The following is a 20,542-nucleotide window of genomic DNA, read 5'->3' on the forward strand; positions in this document are numbered from 1 at the left end:
GGGGATGCCGGGCGGCGGGCAGGGGAGCAGCGGGCAGTCAGCGCCCGGGTGGGGGGGTATGCCCCAGATGCAGCAGCAGATGATGGGGATGATGTGGCAGGGGGGGATGCCGCACGGTATGCATCCCGGGATGCCGGGGGGGGGGGGGGGTGCAGGGGTCACCGGGAGGGGACGCGGTATATCGGCCCTCGCTTGATTTTTTGACGGCTTCGTCTCACACGTCGACCCCGGTGGAGACGCAGTTCTCTGGCGATGACCTTCTGTCATTGCATGATATGGGGATCGATCTCGGGGACGATGATACTCCCGTTCGAGCGACGCCGGCCGCGCCGAGGAAGAAGACGAGGGGGAAGGGGAAGGGCAAGGCGGTCGGCGAGTCATCGCAGCCCACTGCCACCGGCCGGAGGAAGTGGACGGAGGATGAGTACGCCGCGGTGGCCAAGGGGTGGTTGGAGGTGTGCGACGATCCACTGGTTGCGAACAACCAGCGGGTCGTCAACATGTGGGCGAAGATCAAGGCTGCCTATAAGAACCACTGCCCGCACGGGAAGGACTTCAGCAACGAGGAGGTCCGGAAGGGGTGGGAGCGCACCAGGGCCGCGGTGGGCCGTTTTGCAAATTTGTACGCCAACGCCCTCCGTCAGCTTAGAAGTGGGCAGACTGAGGACGACGCCCGAAGGATAGCCGCGAGTCAGTTCCCCTTGGAGGGGAAGTATAAGGAGTTCACCTTCTGGGAGTGCTTCTTGTTGCTGAAGGACTCCGAGAAGTTCCGGGCGGGGTGCGACGCTGGGTGGCCGAAGAAGTAGCGACTTAACTATAGCGGCGACTACAGCGGCGGATCCCACGACCTCCCCCCGGATGCTGAGGAGTTTCCATCCCCTCCTTCATTTACTGGTCGCCCCCGCCCGGTTGGACAGAAGCGGGCGCAGCGGGCTGCGAGGGGCGGATCCCCCCTATCGCCCCGCGAGGTCCAGTCCTCCGCCCTCCCAGCAGCCCCACTCGAGTACACTCTCCATTCGCGTAACCAAACGCGGGCACAGATGTTACAGGTCTTCCGAGAGTGGAAGAACGCCACTGACCCACGGAGAAGAGGTTTCTATAACAGATGCTCGAGAGCATGCGTGCTGATTTAGAGATCGCGAGGTCACGGCTGGGGGGTTCCGACGTGGGCTCAGATACCACGGGTGGCGGCAGCGGCGGCGGAGACGGCGGCGGCGACGAGGAGGGCGACGGCGATGAGGAGTAGAGAGTGGCGGGGCTTGGGTGTTGAAGCCCTTTTTTTTTTTTTTTAAATCATGTACTTTTTTTTTTAATCTTTGTACTTTTTTTTTAATGGAATGGATTATTTTTCCCGTATATGTGTCGTAAATTTAATTCCGTATATCGCAATTTTAATTCCGTAAATGTAGTATATTTTGAATTATTTTTATTGCGGCTGGCCTATGGCTGGCCTAAATCTGACGTGGCAGGTGGTTTTTTTAGTGTTGCTGACGTGGCAGAGGAGAGAATGGCTGGCCTATGGCTGGTCTAAGCACCACTGCGGATGTCTAACCAAAGAATGATTAATTTTGAGTTGATGGAAGAGTGATTTACGTCTATGTCAAACTTCTAATGTTCCAGCTCATTATGGTGATGTTACAACTAAAAAGAGAAATTTTGTAATTTATCACTTTTTTCTGTTTGTAATTTTACAGCATTAATGATTACTAAAATATTAGTCTATAATATGCCTGCGCTTTAAAGTAGTGTTTTTCTCATATAAAATAAATTTCCTTAATTAGAATGATTCAGAATTATAAGAATCTCAAAATTTGAATTGACCGTACCCCTGTGCATATACAGATATAGTTAAAATAGCTGAAAGGAGATTCTGTTTTACGAATAGTAAATAAAATTAGTAGTGATATTTTGTTATCTTTACATTCATTGATTTTTTAAACAAAATATATTTTTTGTTCTCTTACCAATTTTTCAAACTTTTCTGCAAAATAAGTTTTCTATATATATAATAAAAAATAAGTTAAAATTACAGTTTGGTGGGCCCGGTAACAGGTAAGTATTCTCTCCACGCAATTTGGGCACTCTAACTAACTCAATTATAACAGCCATTAGATAATTAGTTTGATAAAATATTCTCATACATTACGGTTTTGAAGAAGTAGAAGATGAAGAAAACATACTCTGTATATCAATATATTATTTCCGCTACTCAAAAACATTTCCGATTTAATCTGCAGACGTATATCGTAAATGTCTTAATGCAAATACGCAATTAAGAAATATATTAAAGTTCCCTCACGCAAAGCTAGTGTGCAAGATTATCGTGAATTTTACCAAACCATTCAAAAAAAAAAATAGTCTTGGTAGTAGACGACACGTGTTTTAATGCAAATTTGTAAACTAGGAGAGAGAGATAAAAGAGAAAAAATGGTTGAAACATTGTTACTGGAAAATAGATCACGTCCAATTCGAGAAAATAACATATCACAAATAGAATGCAAATTATAAAATAAATCACTAAATATGGTCAAATTCTGGTCAGTCCATACTTTTCAATATTGCAATGACAACTCATCATGTTTCAAGATTTTGCAATTATTCATATTGTTTTTTTTTTGCGATGAAATCGCGATGATGTGACAACTAGATTTATCTACGTGGACAAAACGACGATGACGCATAGCGATGTTGTGCGGTTTAAGGTTTTCCTAGAAACGGTGGTGGAATAGTTGCGTAATCTGTTTGTCATATCAATGCATGTTTCATCGGAAAATGACGCATGAGATAGTTGTGAATTTCTGAACACTTGGAGATTTATCATTCCAATTTTGAAAAGTAAGAGACAAATCAAAATTTGACTAATCATTGTGATTTATTTAGTCATTGGTTCTAATTAAATAGTGACAACTTATGATAAACGGACTAAAATGAAAAAATAAGATTTTTTTTTAGATTTAAATAGTATAATTAACATCATAGCCTAATTACACATAAAGTTCAAACCATATCAACATTAGCATCTTGATTATTGAGTACCAAAGATACCACCAAGTATGTTACTACAAAACAAATTCGTAGTAGAACGAGATCTCTAGCAACAGTATATATGTTCTTTAAATCTAGGAAATATTAGTTGCGGTGATGAAATTCATTATAGAATTGACATTAATTATTACTGTTGGAATCGGTGTTATCATAGTTTTGTTATTAGTTAGAACTGAAGCTTCCGCGATGTATTTGGATAAGAAACGATCAATGATTGGATAAGGTTGTTCACACAAATGCTGTGGTGCAGATTTGGAGGATTCTGTTTATCTCTAATCAAACATATAAGGTAGTAATACTTTTTCTTTACGTTATTTCATTCAATTTGAATCCCATAATTTTATACTGCATCATTATTATTACAAGTAGAAATGAGTATTTACGACAGTTACTTTGTTTATACGTATTATCTATAGCTATTTAATTTATGATTTTTTTTGATGAATTGTATTCACATCAAATTTTATATTGAGGGATTTTTTGATGAATTAGTATTCACATGAATAGTAAATTTTTTTTATCGTAGAATAAACAAAACAGTAAAAGATAAATGGATGGTGAAATATGAATACGGACTTCCTTTGCAAGCATATTTATAGTGGTGGAGATGGTTAATAATGATATAGTGTAAGATCTGAGGTTTATGATATCTATCCAAGATTGAGAAAAGATTTGACATCAAAATGCAAGATTATTTTGCGCATTTTGGATGACCTACATGACTGAGTCACTTTGTGCCAAAAGTGACTTGGTCGAGTCATATGCTCTTTGAAGTCATTCAATTGCCCCCGTTGTCTCGGCCTAGTGGCTTAGTAGCCCTCATTAACTTGGCCCAAAGTCACACTCTCAGTTCTCTACAACTTGTCAAATGTGAACACTTCTTTTATTTCATCTATTTTTTCTATTTGTTGCTATAAAACTCTGGCACACTGGTTACAAACACTTTTTTCAGCTAAATTTTTACCTTAAAACACTAATTTATGAGTGCATCACCGGATCAGAGCGTCAGTCTTACGCAATAAGGTATATTTGATCTGGGCTTAGAGTGTTGTAGTAATGGACCGACTTGGGCCTAATAGTCTCACACTCTTATACGTAGAAACAAAATTTGATGAATAACTGATACTACTATGTCACGGGAATGTTATATTGCTAACTCAATACTTAATTGCTAACTATAGCTAAATAATAGTTATTAGATATTTAAATTAAAGGTCTAGATCATCAACCCTGAAATGTCAATGCGATCAACAAAAAACGTCAATAAGGCTATAATTTAATTCCAAAAAAATTAATAGGGGTATTAATGTCAATTAACTACAAAATTAGTTATAACTAAATTTTAAAAGAAATCCAAAAACTTTAAATTCATATAACATATATCAAATTAAAGATAATTTTATAAGGATTCCAACGATATCCTACATGCATGTTCCGACGTCAAAATTTGAGAAAATTTTTGAAACTTTTAAATTTTTTCGTACAGCAGAAATGTCAACATACTATATAAAATATGTCAATATAATACAGGTAAAATGTCAATATAAGCAATGGGTTAACATTCTTAAAGCATTGTGTTGACATTCTCAAAGAAGTGTGTTAATATTTTTGGAACACTATATTGATATTTTCATCCAAAACCCTAATTTGGAGTTTTTTTTTATCTTTTTCTATTTAATTAATAAAAACGAAAATTACACGTGGCAAATTGTAGACCACACGTTTTCTAAAATCCTATGACCTTAAATTAGTTGTAGTTAGCAATTAAATGATATGTTAGCAATTGATCACTCCTCACTATGTTATATTGTCATGAGTTTCAAGTAGTACTAATATTAATTTTTATGTGATTTATACATATTAATTATTATTAACTATAAAAGCCACCGATATCACTATTTTATACTGAGTTCGGTCTGTTCGGATGCGCTTGATTGGGAGACTAGCTTTAAACAAAAAACACTGACTAATTTTCAATAAGATGATCAAAATAAGAATGTATTTAAATTCAGAAATGCAGCCCAAATCTTGGTCTTAAGATTAGATGATCTAATGGTCAATAATTAACCTGAAACATGGAAGGTCATGATTAAATAGTTTTAGGTTATATTATAAGATTTGGGTTTATGTGATGTTAAAATCATTTTAGGTCATGTTTTGTTAGCATGACCTAAATATAAACTAACTATGACCTAAAAATGCCCTACGTATGACTTTGTTCTGAGTTTCTGTATTTAAATCTGGTCTTCATAGATCAAAACCATATATATATATATATATATATATAGGGGAGCACTAGGGCGCATCCTTAATTAGAGTGCTAACGTACATCCAACCACGTGCTGCCATGTGGCACGAAAAATGCAATATTGTATATATAAAAATGCAATACACATTTGTGAAGTTGTTCATGCATTTTCGCAGATTGCATTTTAGTTATAGGAAAATTGCATTTTTTATTGTTAAGTTTTGCATTTCACATAAATTGCATTTTATATTGTTAAGTTTTGCATTTTCACATATATAAATGCAATCCGTATAGATATAAAATGCAAATTAAACAGTCAATATCGAAAATGCAAAACTCAACAATAAAAAATGCAATCTTCATATAACAAAAATGCAATCTGTCGAAATTCATATTGCATTTTTCTATATATAATATTGCATTTTTCGTGCCACGTGGCAGCACGTGATTGGATGTACGTTAGCACTTTAAAATTAGTTAGCATATTAGTACATCCCTATATATATATGAATTTCGACAGATTGCATTTTTGTTATATGAAGATTGCATTTTTTATTGTTGAGTTTTGCATTTTCGATATTGACTGTTTAATTTGCATTTTATATCTATACGGATTGCATTTATATATGTGAAAATGCAAAACTTAACAATATAAAATGCAATTTATGTGAAATGCAAAACTTAACAATAAAAAATGCAATTTTCCTATAACTAAAATGCAATCTGCGAAAATGCATGAACAACTTCACAAATGTGTATTGCATTTTTATATATACAATATTGCATTTTTCGTGCCACATGGCAGCACGTGGTTGGATGTACGTTAGCACTCTAATTAAGGATGCGCCCTAGTGCTCCCCTATATATATATATATATATATATATGGGCATGTTAGGGTGCCACCACCTCTTAAAATAACACCATACCACCATTTCTAGCCAATCATTTGTACACGTGGACGAATAATAAGCTGCCACATGGCAAAAAAAAATCTGGAAAAAACGGTCAGCAATATGCTGGTCTTTAACCAGCAATATTTCTTGTCCAGCAATATCCGACACACTATACAGCAATCTATAGATTGTTGTGTAGTGTTTGTAATATTGCTGTGTAGCGTTTATAATATTGCTGTATAAGCGGTGTCACGGTGTCATTTTAACACAAACCTATATATATATATATATATATATATATATATATATAGAGAGAGAGAGAGAGAGAGAGAGTCCTATTATCCACAAATCCACTCTTAAAGACCGAACCAACGAACCCTACCAAATTAGGGCTTTTAGATCAAGTTTTTAATGGATAAGATACAAAAATTTATAAATTATTTTCTCCTTCATCACGAGCCTATTTTAATTCATCTGAAGGTAAATAAGTCATACTAACATGTTACGAAGATTTAACTTCGTTCCAGAATATATTACTTCATTCTAGTAGGTTTTTACTTCATTCTAGTAGGTTTTTACATCATTCCAGTAGGTTTTTACTTCATTCCAGTACGTAAATGTGGTTTCACCGTCGGGTGCCGTTCTTTCTCTCTACAATATCTATCACCAACGCCATGGCGCTAATATGGTTTAATAAACACATGGAATAATATAAATTATTGGAATGAAGTATGTGTAGAAGCATTTGAAGTACAGAATGAAGTAATAAACCTATATAATGAAGTAAAATGGGCTTGTAATGAAGCCGAAAAAATTTTCACAGCAGCACATCTCATAAAAAAAACTAGATCTAATGGCCCAGATTTGGTCTCTAGTTCGGTCTTTAAAATTGGTTCGACATTGATCACAACTCTAGAGACCAAATCTGGGCCATTAGATCTAGTTTTTTTGATGAGATGTGCTGCTGTGAAAATTTTTTCGGCTTCATTACAAGCCCATTTTACTTCATTATATAGGTTTATTACTTCATTCTGTACTTCAAATGCTTCTACACATACTTCATTCCAATAATTTATTACATTATTCCATGTGTTTATTAAACCATATTAGCGCCATGGCGTTGGTGATAGATATTGTAGAGAGAAAGAACGGCACCCGACGGTGAAACCACATTTACGTACTGGAATGAAGTAAAAACCTACTGGAATGAAGTAAAAACCTACTAGAATGAAGTAATATATTATGGAACGAAGTTAAATTTTCGTAACATGTTAGTATGACTTATTTACCTTCAGATGAATTAAAATAGGCTCGTGATGAGGGCGAAAATAATTTATATATTTCTGTATCTTATCCATAAAAAACTAGATCTAAAAGCCCTAATTTGGTATGGTTCGGTGGTTTGGTCTTTAAGAGTGGATTTGTAGATAATGGGACTCTATATAGATATACATATATAGGATTGTGTTAAAATGACAACACCTCTTAAAGTAACACCATACCACCATTCCTAGCCAATCATTTGTACATGTGGACGAATAATAAGCTGCCATGTGACAATCATAAAAATTGCTCAAGGGTAAATTTTCGCGGACTGCAATATCCAATACACTAGACTGCAATTTTTCCCGACTGCAATATCTAATACGCTAGACTGCAATCTATAGATTGCAGTCTAGCGTTTATACTATTGCAGTGTAGCATATATGATATTGCAGTCTAGCGTGGTGCCACAGTGTCATTTTAAGAGTGTTGTCATTTTAACGCACCCCTATATATATATATATATATATATATATATATATATAGGGGCATGTTAGGGTGCCACCACCCCTTAAAATAACACCATACCACAATTTCTAGCCAATCATTTGTACATGTGGACGAATAATAAGCTGCCACGTGGCAAAAAAATCTGAAAAAAGACGGGCAGCAATGTGCTGGTCTTTATACAACAATTTTTCTTGAACAGCAATATCCGACACACTATACAGCAATTTATAGATTGCTGTGTAGTGTTTGTAATATTGCTGTGTAGAGTTTATAATATTGCTGTATAAGCGGTGTCACGGTGTCATTTTAAGAGGGGTTATCATTTTAACACAAACCTATATATATATATATATATATATATATATATATATATATAGAGTCCCATTATTCACAAATCCAGTCTTAAAGACCGAACTAGAGATCAAATTTGGGCCCTTAGATCTAGTTTTTAATGGATGAGATTAGACAATGCTTTATTAATTTCCCTCCTTCATTAGGTAGACAAATTACTTCAACATAGGGGTATTTACGTCATTTTATAATTAGGGTAAAAAATTAGAATTCAATATCTCAAAAAATTCACTCATTCACATTCTCGTCTCTCTGTCTCTTCTTCTCTCAAAACTTCTCTCAAAACCTCTCTGAAAACCTAGCTGAAAAATCAAGGAATCTTCATCTTCATCGATCATCTCTAGCTAATTCAACTGAAATCGACGACAGTCATCCATCATTCAGCATCTCCATTGGTCAATTCAGCATCACCATCGGTCGCTCAGCATCTCCATCGATCATCTCCAGCCGATTCAATTGAAATCGATGACAACCATCCCCGATTCAGAATCTCCATCAGCCGATTCGGCATCTCCATCTGCCTAGTTCGACAACTCTTCAGCCTAATCCGAAATCGGATGTTAATTCGTAATGGTTGACACTCACAAATAGTCCACCGAAGGTGAACGACACCTATTGCTTTATTGTTTTTACTTTTATTGTTTTTCCATTCTCATCCGTCATTACTTGTTTGGTACCAGCCACAAAGTGCGAATCTTCCTTCAATTTGCTCTAACAAATGTGGGCGTATGTATGTATAGATAAGTGATTAAATTCGTTGCAGGATCTGTGGGGTTTCAATTGTGATTCGAGCATGAAGAGACATAGTAGAGGAGGAAAACAGTTTCAGGTAAGAGATGGTTGCTTGGAGTTGTGCCTTTGATGTGTTTGTAGAAATGTTTCAAAGAATGTAGAGGTTTGATGATTAAGTTGTGTGTTTTTTTGTTATTTATGTCGGTCGTTCTGACTCTCCAATATAATGAAAAAATAGCTGAATATTAAGCCTAAGGTTTATGGTTTTGGTGAAGATAAAGTGGACACAGAGAGTGAAGAAGATGATATAGCCTATCAATCATGTTTCTTGCTTCATCACTTTGTGAGCTTAGCTTTTGTTTCTGACTTGACTACTGTTTTGGAAAGCTTGCACTTGTAAAGATGAATCTATTATGCTTGATGATAATGTCGACTCGACTAGGGGATTTGAATATGCTTGCTCAACCAAAACTACAGATGGTCTAATTTTAAACTGATCATTATTAATTAATTCATAGATAGTGAAAACGTACGGAAACTTTGCTTTTCGAATGTATATAGCATTTGTTTGATCAAATGCTGGAATGAAGTAAACCCGTAGTCCAATGAAGTATTAATGGTTTTGAATGAAGTAAAATCCTATTGGAATGAAGTAAATATCTATCCATTCTCAATATTACATATTTGTGTTTATTATGATTTTTGACTAACAATATTTAGTTTTTATGTTTTATACCAGTGTCTTGTTTTATTTTCTAAATAGAGTATATGTCCAAGCCTGGTCGTAGATATGCCATATGAAGAAATAAAGAATTTGTCCAAGCTTGGTCGTAGATGTGCCAAATGCCACATAGTTGGTTGGCATGATTCAAGGAATTGCGACAAAACATATGAGAAGAAGCAAATATAAGTGAAGAGTTGTTTTAGTGATATTCTTTTGTTAGCATTTTGATTTTCTGAAAATGTTGTGATACATTTATTTGATTGTATTTATTACTTCATTCCAATAGGTTTGATACTTCATTCCTGTAGTTAACTACTTCATTTCGGTACTTTATTACTTCATTCCACTTTGAACTTGAACCTGTTTAAACTTTTTGCAAACTTTAAAGTGAATAGACTGTATGAATTGTTTTAATAATGAAGTACTTTATCTTTATTATGATGTATTCATATGTTAATGCTGAACCTATTCATTTAAAGATAACTATATGTGCATGCATTATTAAGGTATTTCCACATCCTCGTTATTTATTATGATATATTCATTTAGTTTGCTGTCGTTTAAATTTTTGGAGGTAAAATAAAATCTCATTTCAAAAGCACATAATTCTACTAATGAAATACTTTTTTTTGCGTTTCGTTTTATTATTTATTAACCTTTCAATCTCTTACCAAACAAAATATATAACATATGATTAAGATTATCGTGATAAATGTTCTGTTGGACAATCACTTATCAATAGTTATTGTCTTGTTTTATGTTGATTCAAAGTAATGAACGAACGAAATGAACTAGTAAATCATTTACGTGATGAAGTTTACGGAAGAGTGATCACTACTTCATTCGTACGTGCATTTACTTCATTCAACAAGTATATCACTTCATCACAATAGCTTTTTACTTCATCAAACTTCAAGTGAGTTATTACTTCAGTTCACTACCTTATTAAACACAATTAAGTCCATATTACTTTATTACATGTGGTTATAACTTTATTGGGTATGTTATTTAGTTTATTACAACTATAATTCTTTGCAAACTATGCATACAACACAATTCAGTTCATATTATTTCATTACTTAAGGTTATAACTTCATCAAGTGCGTTATTTAGTTCATTACAATTATAATTCTTCGTAATCTATGCATACGATACAGTTCAGTTTATATTAGTTCATTCTTTGAGGTTATAACTTCATCATGTGTGTTATTTAGTTCATTACAAAATTAATTCTTCGCAAACTATACATATAACACAGTCTCTATCTGTTCTTTTCCACTCTGAAAAATTCCTTCAATCTACCACGACGATTTCCCCCAGAAATCCTTCAAAATCAAACTTGATGACTACAAATTATTCTCGAAGCTTCTCTAGCCCGAATCAAGCAATATATGCATTTCTTTTTGTGAAGTTTATTTATTATCATAGACCCACTATTGTTGGTATATATGTACGAGTTTATGACTTTCTTCATTTCTTAAAAATGAAGTTATGACCTAGTCATAATGAAATTGTAAATTCATACGATGAAGTTAACTGTGTTGTATGCATTTTGGTGAAGAAAATTACAATTGAATGAACTAAATAACCTACGTGATGAAGTAATAACCTCATGAAATGAAGAATATAAACTGACATGCTTTGTATGCATATTTTGCTAGAAATTACATTGAATGAACAAACTAACCACTTGATGAAGTAACAATCTCATGAAATGAAATAATATAAATTCACTGTTTTGTATGCATATTTTGCTAAGAAATTACATTGAATGAACTAAATAACTTAATTAGTGAAGTAATAACCTCATGGAATGAAGTAATATAAATTGACCTGTTTTGTATGCATATTTTTATGTAAAGTATGTCTGTAATGAACTAAAGAACCTAAATGATGAAGTTACAAACTATTTTACTGAGGTAATATAAACTATGTTTCAAATGCTGAATTGTTGTTATGTGTTTCTTGTATATAGGTGAAAAAAATGTTGGGGAAAAATCCTCTAGCTCACAGCTGAATGAGAAATCAAATCGGAGGAGGGGATGAAGAGTTTCTGGAGATGTAGTTGAGGCATTATTGATGAGGACATTTGTGCAGTCGCTGAATGGGCTATCCCCAAGCCTAACAAAGGGGCGATGGCCAGAATCATGGCTCATCCTATTGAGATGCGTTGGTGTTTCATTTTTGGATGATTTATTGTATTGGAAAAGTTTGTGTTTTTCTTTTTTGTAATTGAGATTTTGTATTTGGTTATGAGATTTATATAGTGAGCATGGCGTGGTTTACCAACTTTCTCCTACTGTGGAAATAGTTGGCTATTTTGGAGAAAATTCAAACAATTTTAGTTCACGCACACTATTAAATTACTGGAATGAAGTAATAAACTACGACAATGAAGTATTGAACACACAAGCATGATTAATAGGCAAGTGCAGTCTTAGCATACGAATACATCATTATAAAGAATAAATACTTCATTAATAAAACACTTCATATAGTCTATTTGATTTAATGTGTGCCAAAATTTAAATAAATGCAAATTCAAAGTATAGTGAAGTAATAAACAATTGGAATAAAGTAATAAACAACTGGAATGAAGTAAATAACTACATGAATGAAGTACGAAACCTACTGGAATGAATAATTTACTATAAAGAAATAAACTCATCAGTTCTTCTTCTTCTTCTTCTTCTTCTTCTTCTTCTTCTTCTTCTTCTTCTTCTTCTTCTTCTTCTTCTTCTTCTTCTTCCTCCTCCTCCTCCTCCTCCTCACTATCTTGTCGCAATTCCTTGAATCAAGCCGACCAACCCCGCCACATTTGACACATTTACAGTCAGGCATGGACATATTCTTTATTTCTTTCTCAAGTCGTGAAACTTTCTGACTACTTCAATCCTTAGCGCTATTTGAATTAAGTAATAGAACAGGAAATGAAGTAATAACCTAGTCGAATGAAGTAATAACCTAGGTGAATGGAGTAATAATCTAACTGAAAGAAGTTATAGCCTAGGTGTTTGAAGTAATATATAAATCTAAATAATGACAATTTCCAGACTTTCTTCTCCACTCAGAAATGCATCCAATCAATCGCAACGACTGAAGTAGGTGACGCTGCTCTGCAGCTTCTTCCTCTTCTCAGCCACTGACGGCAACTCGTCCAGCATCCCCTCCAGCTCATTCTCCTAACCTCATCAATTATCTTCTTATGCACCACCTACACTATGCTGAACAACAAGTGCAACACCATGTTATCTACCATCCTCCCCATCACTACCACCCATTACGCTGACATCATCATATTCAGATCGTACGCTGCTTGCACCACATCCGTGTTCACGCCCCATAGATGCGCGATGCAGCGAGAAACTGGCGCGAATCTGTTCCATGAATCGGTTCTGCTCCGCCATTAGCTTGTTCCACGACGCTATATGCCTCATTCCATGTGTAGTCGGTGAGCTTTTCCATCTCCACCAGATCGAAGATCCACTCCGCAGAGTGGTGTTTCTTCCTCAACTCGGATGCGATGGGGCGGGGGAGGCCATGGAGGTAGTTGCGCCGGGGATAGGTGAGAGAGAAACATAGAGAGAGAGAAGTGGATTGGATTTGGGAAGGGAAGAGGTGTATACACGTAGCTGCATCATTTTGGTTCTTCCAAAACTACCCTTGTGTCAATTTAACAAAATAAAAAAATCAGCTAATGTGTAATTATTAATAACCATTAGATGTGATTAATGGATGGATGAGATTTGGTCTCTAGTTCGGTCTTTAAGAATGGTTCGACATTGATCACAACTCTATATATATATATATATATATAGGGGAGCACTAGGGCGCATCCTTAATTAGAGTGCTAACGTACATCCAACCACGTGCTGCCATGTGGCACGAAAACACATTTGTGAAGTTGTTCATGCATTTTCGCAGATTGCATTTTAGTTATAGGAAAATTGCATTTTTTATTGTTAAGTTTTGCATTTCACATAAATTGCATTTTTTATTGTTAAGTTTTGCATTTTCACATATATAAATGCAATCCGTATAGATATAAAATGCAAATTAAACAGTCAATATCAAAAATGCAAAACTCAACAATAAAAAATGCAATCTTCATATAACAAAAATGCAATCTGTCGAAATTCATATTGCATTTTTCTATATATAATATTGCATTTTTCGTGCCACGTGGCAGCACGTGATTGGATGTACGTTAGCACTTTAAAATTAGTTAGCATATTAGTACATCCCTATATATATATATATATATATATATATATAAACAAGGGGAGGTGATCAATTGCTAACTAATTAGCAATCCAAAATTGAGACCAATTTTTAACCATTAGATTAGAAGATCTTGTGGTTGATATAATGTCAAGTGTAATATATTTTAAATTTAAATAATTATTAATTAAATTAAAAGGGTATTAATGTCAAATCCTATATTTAGTAATTATAACTAACTACTTTCTCTCTCCTCAAAATCATCTCAAATCTTTAAATTTACGTAACTCTCTCAATTTAAATTATTTTTTAGCAAAAAATATATCAAATTAAAGATAATTTAATAAGGATTCCAACGAGATCTTAATTGCATATGTTCCGACGATGTTCGGGTGATAAAATTTGATAAATTATATTTCAATTTTCGTACATGTTGATAAGCAGCTTTTATCAACAAATGCAACAAAAAATCTCAATATATTGTAGGCGAAACCTCAATATTATGCATGTCCAATCTCAATAAAAATGTGTTGATATTTTCTTGTGCTTGTGTTGATATTCTAATGTCATATTGTTGATATTTGTAATACACAATGTTCATATAAAAAAACACCCACGAAAATTATCATATGATAACATAATGATGATATTACCCTTTTGTTGATATTTTGTCTACTATTTATTGAGACTTGTGAGCTTTAATCTCATCCACTCATTTTAAAATCCAAGGGTGGAGATTTAGTCTTGATTTTGGATTAGGGTGCTATAAGCATTAGAATAGGACCCTATAAACAAGAACATATATATGAAATTATATAATATTTGCAGTGAGACCGTTTCTTGCAAGAGGTTGAGCAATGCTGAACATGCCTCCTAACTTAATTCAAGGTTGTTGACTCTATACTACTCCGTATATACTTAATTTCTCGTCTAAATCAATGGTTTAGTTATAAAATTCCAAATACCTAAGAAGAAATACTAGTTAAAGATATGTGAAAGCATTATAGGAAATATGCTTTGTCTTTTGTAAAACAATTTCCTTCCATGAAAAAGAAACAACATTTCGTTTACAACTAAAACACTAATTAAATTATAATCAAAACATGGAGTATCTTTCTTCTCTCTCATACTAAATTAAATTGTTAAAACGATTGCTTAAGAAGGGGCATTGGAATAGCTTCCACGCAGGTTTTGGGAAGTCTGATAGACAAAAGTTTTACAGTCTTGCATCAAACTGGACTCTTTTTAGGGAACAATATAATTGTGGGATTCATCTATCTTTCTTCAACAACAATTAATCTCTCTCTCTCTCTCTCTCTCTAAGTCTTTATATATATTGCGTGCAGCTAACTAATCAAAATTGCTAAAAAATATGGGTAGTTTTGAGTTACTAGATAAGGACTTGTAGGACACATCAAGTAATCAAGAAATACAAACCATAACCTCACTAATAAAATAAAGATATGTTGTGGAAATCATGAGAAGCTCATGACTCTTAAATCTTAATCATTTGATTGGGATTGAGAAGCAACTCTCGGTTGTATAACGTAATTTTTTTTTATTTTTTATGGTAACGTTACAATTTCCATATAATTTCATCTAATAAGTAGTACTACAACTATCGAGATGAAAACAATGGGACGGGCTACGTGCAGAAATATACTTAGTTTGTCGAGTCGTCAATCATAATTAAAGTAGTACTTTTTTTTTTCTTCTTTATGCAATTGTGATTGACATGAGTCTGGACCACTAAATTTTTACTCTTGCTCCTCATGGTGATTGGTTTTTCAGAATTCTAGCTACTCCATTCTAGTAGGGGAGTTGCAAGATTTTTTAGAAGCAAAAATATTTTGTTGCGATTTGAAAAATTAGATTTTGTATACTAACAACAAAATAATTGTTTAAATCGAAAGTTTCGCCTGAACTTTTTAGCAATTAATCATGTCTCTGTCACAAAAGGACATTCATCATCTTAGTACAGTGTCATAATTTCGTTCTAATAAATATTTGGACATGCGTCTATTTCCTTACAAACGTATAATGTTATTGCTACAATTTACTATATAAAATGTGTCCAAACTCAAAGAATAGTCAAAATTTGTAGCAATTATGTTGTAGACCAAACAAAATTGATAATGGCTCTAATAGGACGTGACAGAGCCAGAATTTTGACATCAGAAGAAAAACTATGGGTCCACGTTAATTTTCCCAAAGTTAGAATTGCCGTTGTAACAGCGCCTTATCCCGTTGAATACGAATACGAATATGAATATGAATATGAATATGAATATGAATACATCCTTCGTCCTCCTATGCATGCATGCATGAGAGAAGAAATCCTCCCGAATCGAACCGTATATATACATCCAAAAATATACATTTAAAAGAGGCAGGGGGAGATAGGGAGAGGAGGCCAAAGGACATTATTGAAGGAGGAGGAAGGAAAATAAATTAATGGAAGCAGATGAAGAAAAAAGTTTTATCATCCCATTGATCTGCACCTTCTTCTGCTTGTGTGTGACCATCGGCGGCCTTCTCCTTGTGTTCTACGTCTTTGTTCCGGACCTCTCTCGGCCGTGGCAGCCTGTTGCCGCCCTTGCCCTTATCTGCTCCACCTGGCTCTTTTGGCTCATGGCCTACATTTACGCCTGCATCAAGCACTGCCTCTTCCGTCCCAACGACATAGACCACAAGCCCCCTGTCGCCGCCAGAAACGCCTCCATGTCGGTCTCCTCCGCCCATCAAGGCCGCTGCTCCGCATGATCATTTATTCATACATTAAAATGTGTTTTGTCACATTTTTATTAATATTCATATAAATGTATGTATTTCGATTAGAGAAAAAGATGATTTATCACTGATCGTAATACACATTTGTTGATGATCGAAGAGGGAAATTGAATCCAATTAATCCAAGGCAAGGCATTTCTTCTGTTTAATTTTGTTGGATTTTGCTTTAATTTGAACACAAATTAAGCTTATATAATGTTGTTTATTTGTGTTTCTATTAAACAAAACTTATTTACCCGTGATCATATGTATGTATCCAGTTTAACTTCAAGCAATGCTATTTATGTAAATAAAAAACGTACTCGAATTTATTTTTTTATATATATGTATATGAACTGAACTTTGTAACATGACTGGCGGATCCAGGGAGTGGCAGGAGGGTGCGGTCGCCCCTCCCCAGTGACCAGTTACCATGGATCCGGACGTAAATTTTTCATAGCTGCTCCGTCCATTTACTTTCGACGTCGCCCCAAAGAAAAAGGAAATCACACTGTGCTATAATGGGTTGACTTGTTGCAAGTCCAAACCATATTAAAGTTAAGCCTAGCACTTAAGAGCCCAAGTTTCCCAACTTGATATCCAAACCAAATTCAAGCTCCGCATATTCCAAATATAGAAAGTGGACATCTTAAGTGGGATGGAGTGAGTACTATAAAAAAGATAGTAAAGATAGTAGTAAATATTTTAAAAAATATTTTAGTAGATATTAAGAATGTAGAGAGATTGAGTGGTTTGGATGGAACATAGGTAGTAATAGTATATAAAATTACGACAAACATTTTCTTACTTTTTAACTTATATTTTTTTTCACATTTCTTATAATTAACTCTTGCTGAAAAATTAGACTTTTGATTGTGGACGATGGGAGTATGGTTTCATGGTTTTATGATTTGACATAATAATATTTTGAAGTATGAGTATTTATTTAATAATTTGATAATACTCATAATTTCATTGTTACTCTATTTAATCATCCGATAGACGAGTCATAAAAATGTGTGATTCACCTCATTCCATTCTTATCTTATTTATTCCATTTCCAAATCTATTATTTCCCATCTAAACTAATTAATGTATATCAATTGTCACCTTATTAGTAGGATTAAAGCTTACTTAATAATAGTCAAATTCCAATCATAGGCAGGTTGATTGTCTGAAGATCAAGTCAATTAAGTAGTAGCAACAATTACTATGGTAAGCAATCATCCATATGCACGTGCTTTTTTACTTTCCATCTATCATTAAATATTAACAAAATTTATGGATTTCATTTTCTTATAAATTCTGAAAATGTTAAGCCTGAAGATATCATAAACTGAAGGATCATAATTATACACTTGGCTGAAGAAAACATAAATTGAAGGATCATATTTCTACACTCGATTGGTTGCAATGAGGAATGTTTCTGTTTTCATAGCTCTCACGCTTTTTGTCATTCTTTTCGGTTAGTTCTCGATCATAAGTTTATTATAAAACCTTATAATTTACTCCCTTCGTCCCAGTTTAAGAGTAAGATTTAGTTATGACACTAGTTTTAAGAAATTGTTGGAGTGTATAATAATTGAAGTGAGGTAATGGAAAGTGAGACCCTTTTGACTTTTTGTATGTTTAGGATTTTGTTTTGTTTTATTTTTATGAAAGTAATGGCATTTGAGTGTACATTTGATGAACAATGAGGTAAAATTTTATGTTCAAATATGGTAAATTCTAAATGGAACTATTGAACTAGGACGGACTAATATGGCAAAATTGGACTCTGAAACTGGGACGGAGAGAGTATTTTGTATAGCTAACTCAATTTAAATTATTTTTCATAAGTCCATATCAAATTAAAAGTAATTATATAAGGATTATGAAAAAAGTTCTAATTGCATATTTACATATGAAGGAATCTGCACAATATAACTTGAATTATAACAATGTTCATTTTGTAATATTATAATGCCTTCAATTTATGTATATAGTGACATGAATTCAATGTTATAATAATGGATAAGCAATCAATCAAAATTCACACATAAGCCACATTAAATTAAGGTTTAAATTAATGTTCTCTGTTTTAATTGATTTCTCAATATTAGTTTTGTATTTTTATCAAAATTATTAGTATGTTATTATGTGAATATAATGATTTATAATGATTTATGAATATGTTATATTTTGAGTAAATTCAGGCAGTGGGTGTGTAGATGGAGCTGGGAAATGTTGTAAGAATTTCCCAAGTGTTGGGAAATGCATACCAAAGGTGGATGATAATCCAGAAAATGATGGAAAATGTTGGCTTTATTGCATCAATGACTGTGAACGTGGAGGTTTCTGCAAACTTGTTGGAAAAACTCATGTCTGTCATTGTTATTGTTGATCTTACAAATACTTTAAGTGTGACAATTTTATTCAACTAAATATGTAAAAGTGAAGCAAAATGATACACTTATACAAATTCTTATCCAAGTGGGTGTTATCTACTAATGTTAATGCTTATATAAATTTTCATCGAAGTGGGTATTTTCACTATAACCCTATTTTAAATAACTATAACTACTATAACAAAGTACGGTTCACTTAATAATACGTTTTTCTTCGACCAATAGATTGAGAATTCTAAATACATACTTTTAGTACATATTTTTGCTGTTACAACTCGCACAGACTTCACTCCATATATCTTGAACTTCCAATCTATTGAAGATGAAGCGTCTTACCATCATGGTAGCACTTTGTCGTTGTGGATTTGAGTAATCTTCTGTGCGTGAATGTTTTAACTAATTTGTGTAAATTTGAAGAAAAAAAAGTTGTGAACATTCTTTTATTATATATTTTTGCGTATTTTACTTGTCATAATATGTAACATCAATCTCTTGTAGCTCGACACAAAAAATTATTTTCACAATCTACCAATTCATAATATGTAACATCAATCTCTTGCAGCGGCAGATCCAGGTAGTCGGAGGGGTCGATTGCACCCCCATGCGATTAATTTTTCTTATTTGGACTTAAAATTTCCATGTCCGCCTCCACCTCGAACACTAAAAAAAATACCTTGTCTACCACCCCCTTCCATTTCCCAATCTGCAATCACCCTGAATACGAAATGAGATAATGTCTCTGTTTTTAGAAGACAAATGAAGTAATATAACAGATTACAGATTTAGTGGGTTTGTAGGTTTTTTTTAATCACTTTTTAGTTGGAGGTTGAGATTCGTAATGCCATCTATCAATTGATATAGTGAAACAACTAATCCACTGATTTAAGATTTATAAAATATCAAAATTGAACGAATCAAGAGTAGAGTTTTGTTAATTGTATTTTGAATAATCAATAAAGAAAACGACAGAAAGGATAAAACAAATCCAACTTTAGAATATTATTAAAATATTTCTTTATATAAATCAACTAAACATCTTGTATTATGTAATTTTTATATACATCATTTATGGGAATAAAATGCTTCATAAAATTTTTTTGGCAATCGGAATAATAATAATAATAATAATAATAATAATAATAATGAAATTGCACATATATTATTGAGAATATATACTTTTTAAATTCTTTACATATTTAATGTTTTATATATTTAATGTTTTATTAGTACACGCCAAATAGTTAAGGATTTAATTCAATAATTTCCATGAAATATTTCTAACTCTGACAATGTTTCCAATCTTTTATCTATTGAATTTACTCAAATATCCACCGAAATATCCTCAAAAATATCCTCAAAAATGAGACAAAATATTCCTTTTTCCAACACACATGACAC

This window comes from Salvia hispanica, chromosome 2 (genome assembly GCF_029641045.1).
Source record: "Salvia hispanica isolate PSC_SH4W2 chromosome 2, Shi_PSC_v1, whole genome shotgun sequence".
Taxonomy (NCBI): domain Eukaryota; kingdom Viridiplantae; phylum Streptophyta; class Magnoliopsida; order Lamiales; family Lamiaceae; genus Salvia; species Salvia hispanica.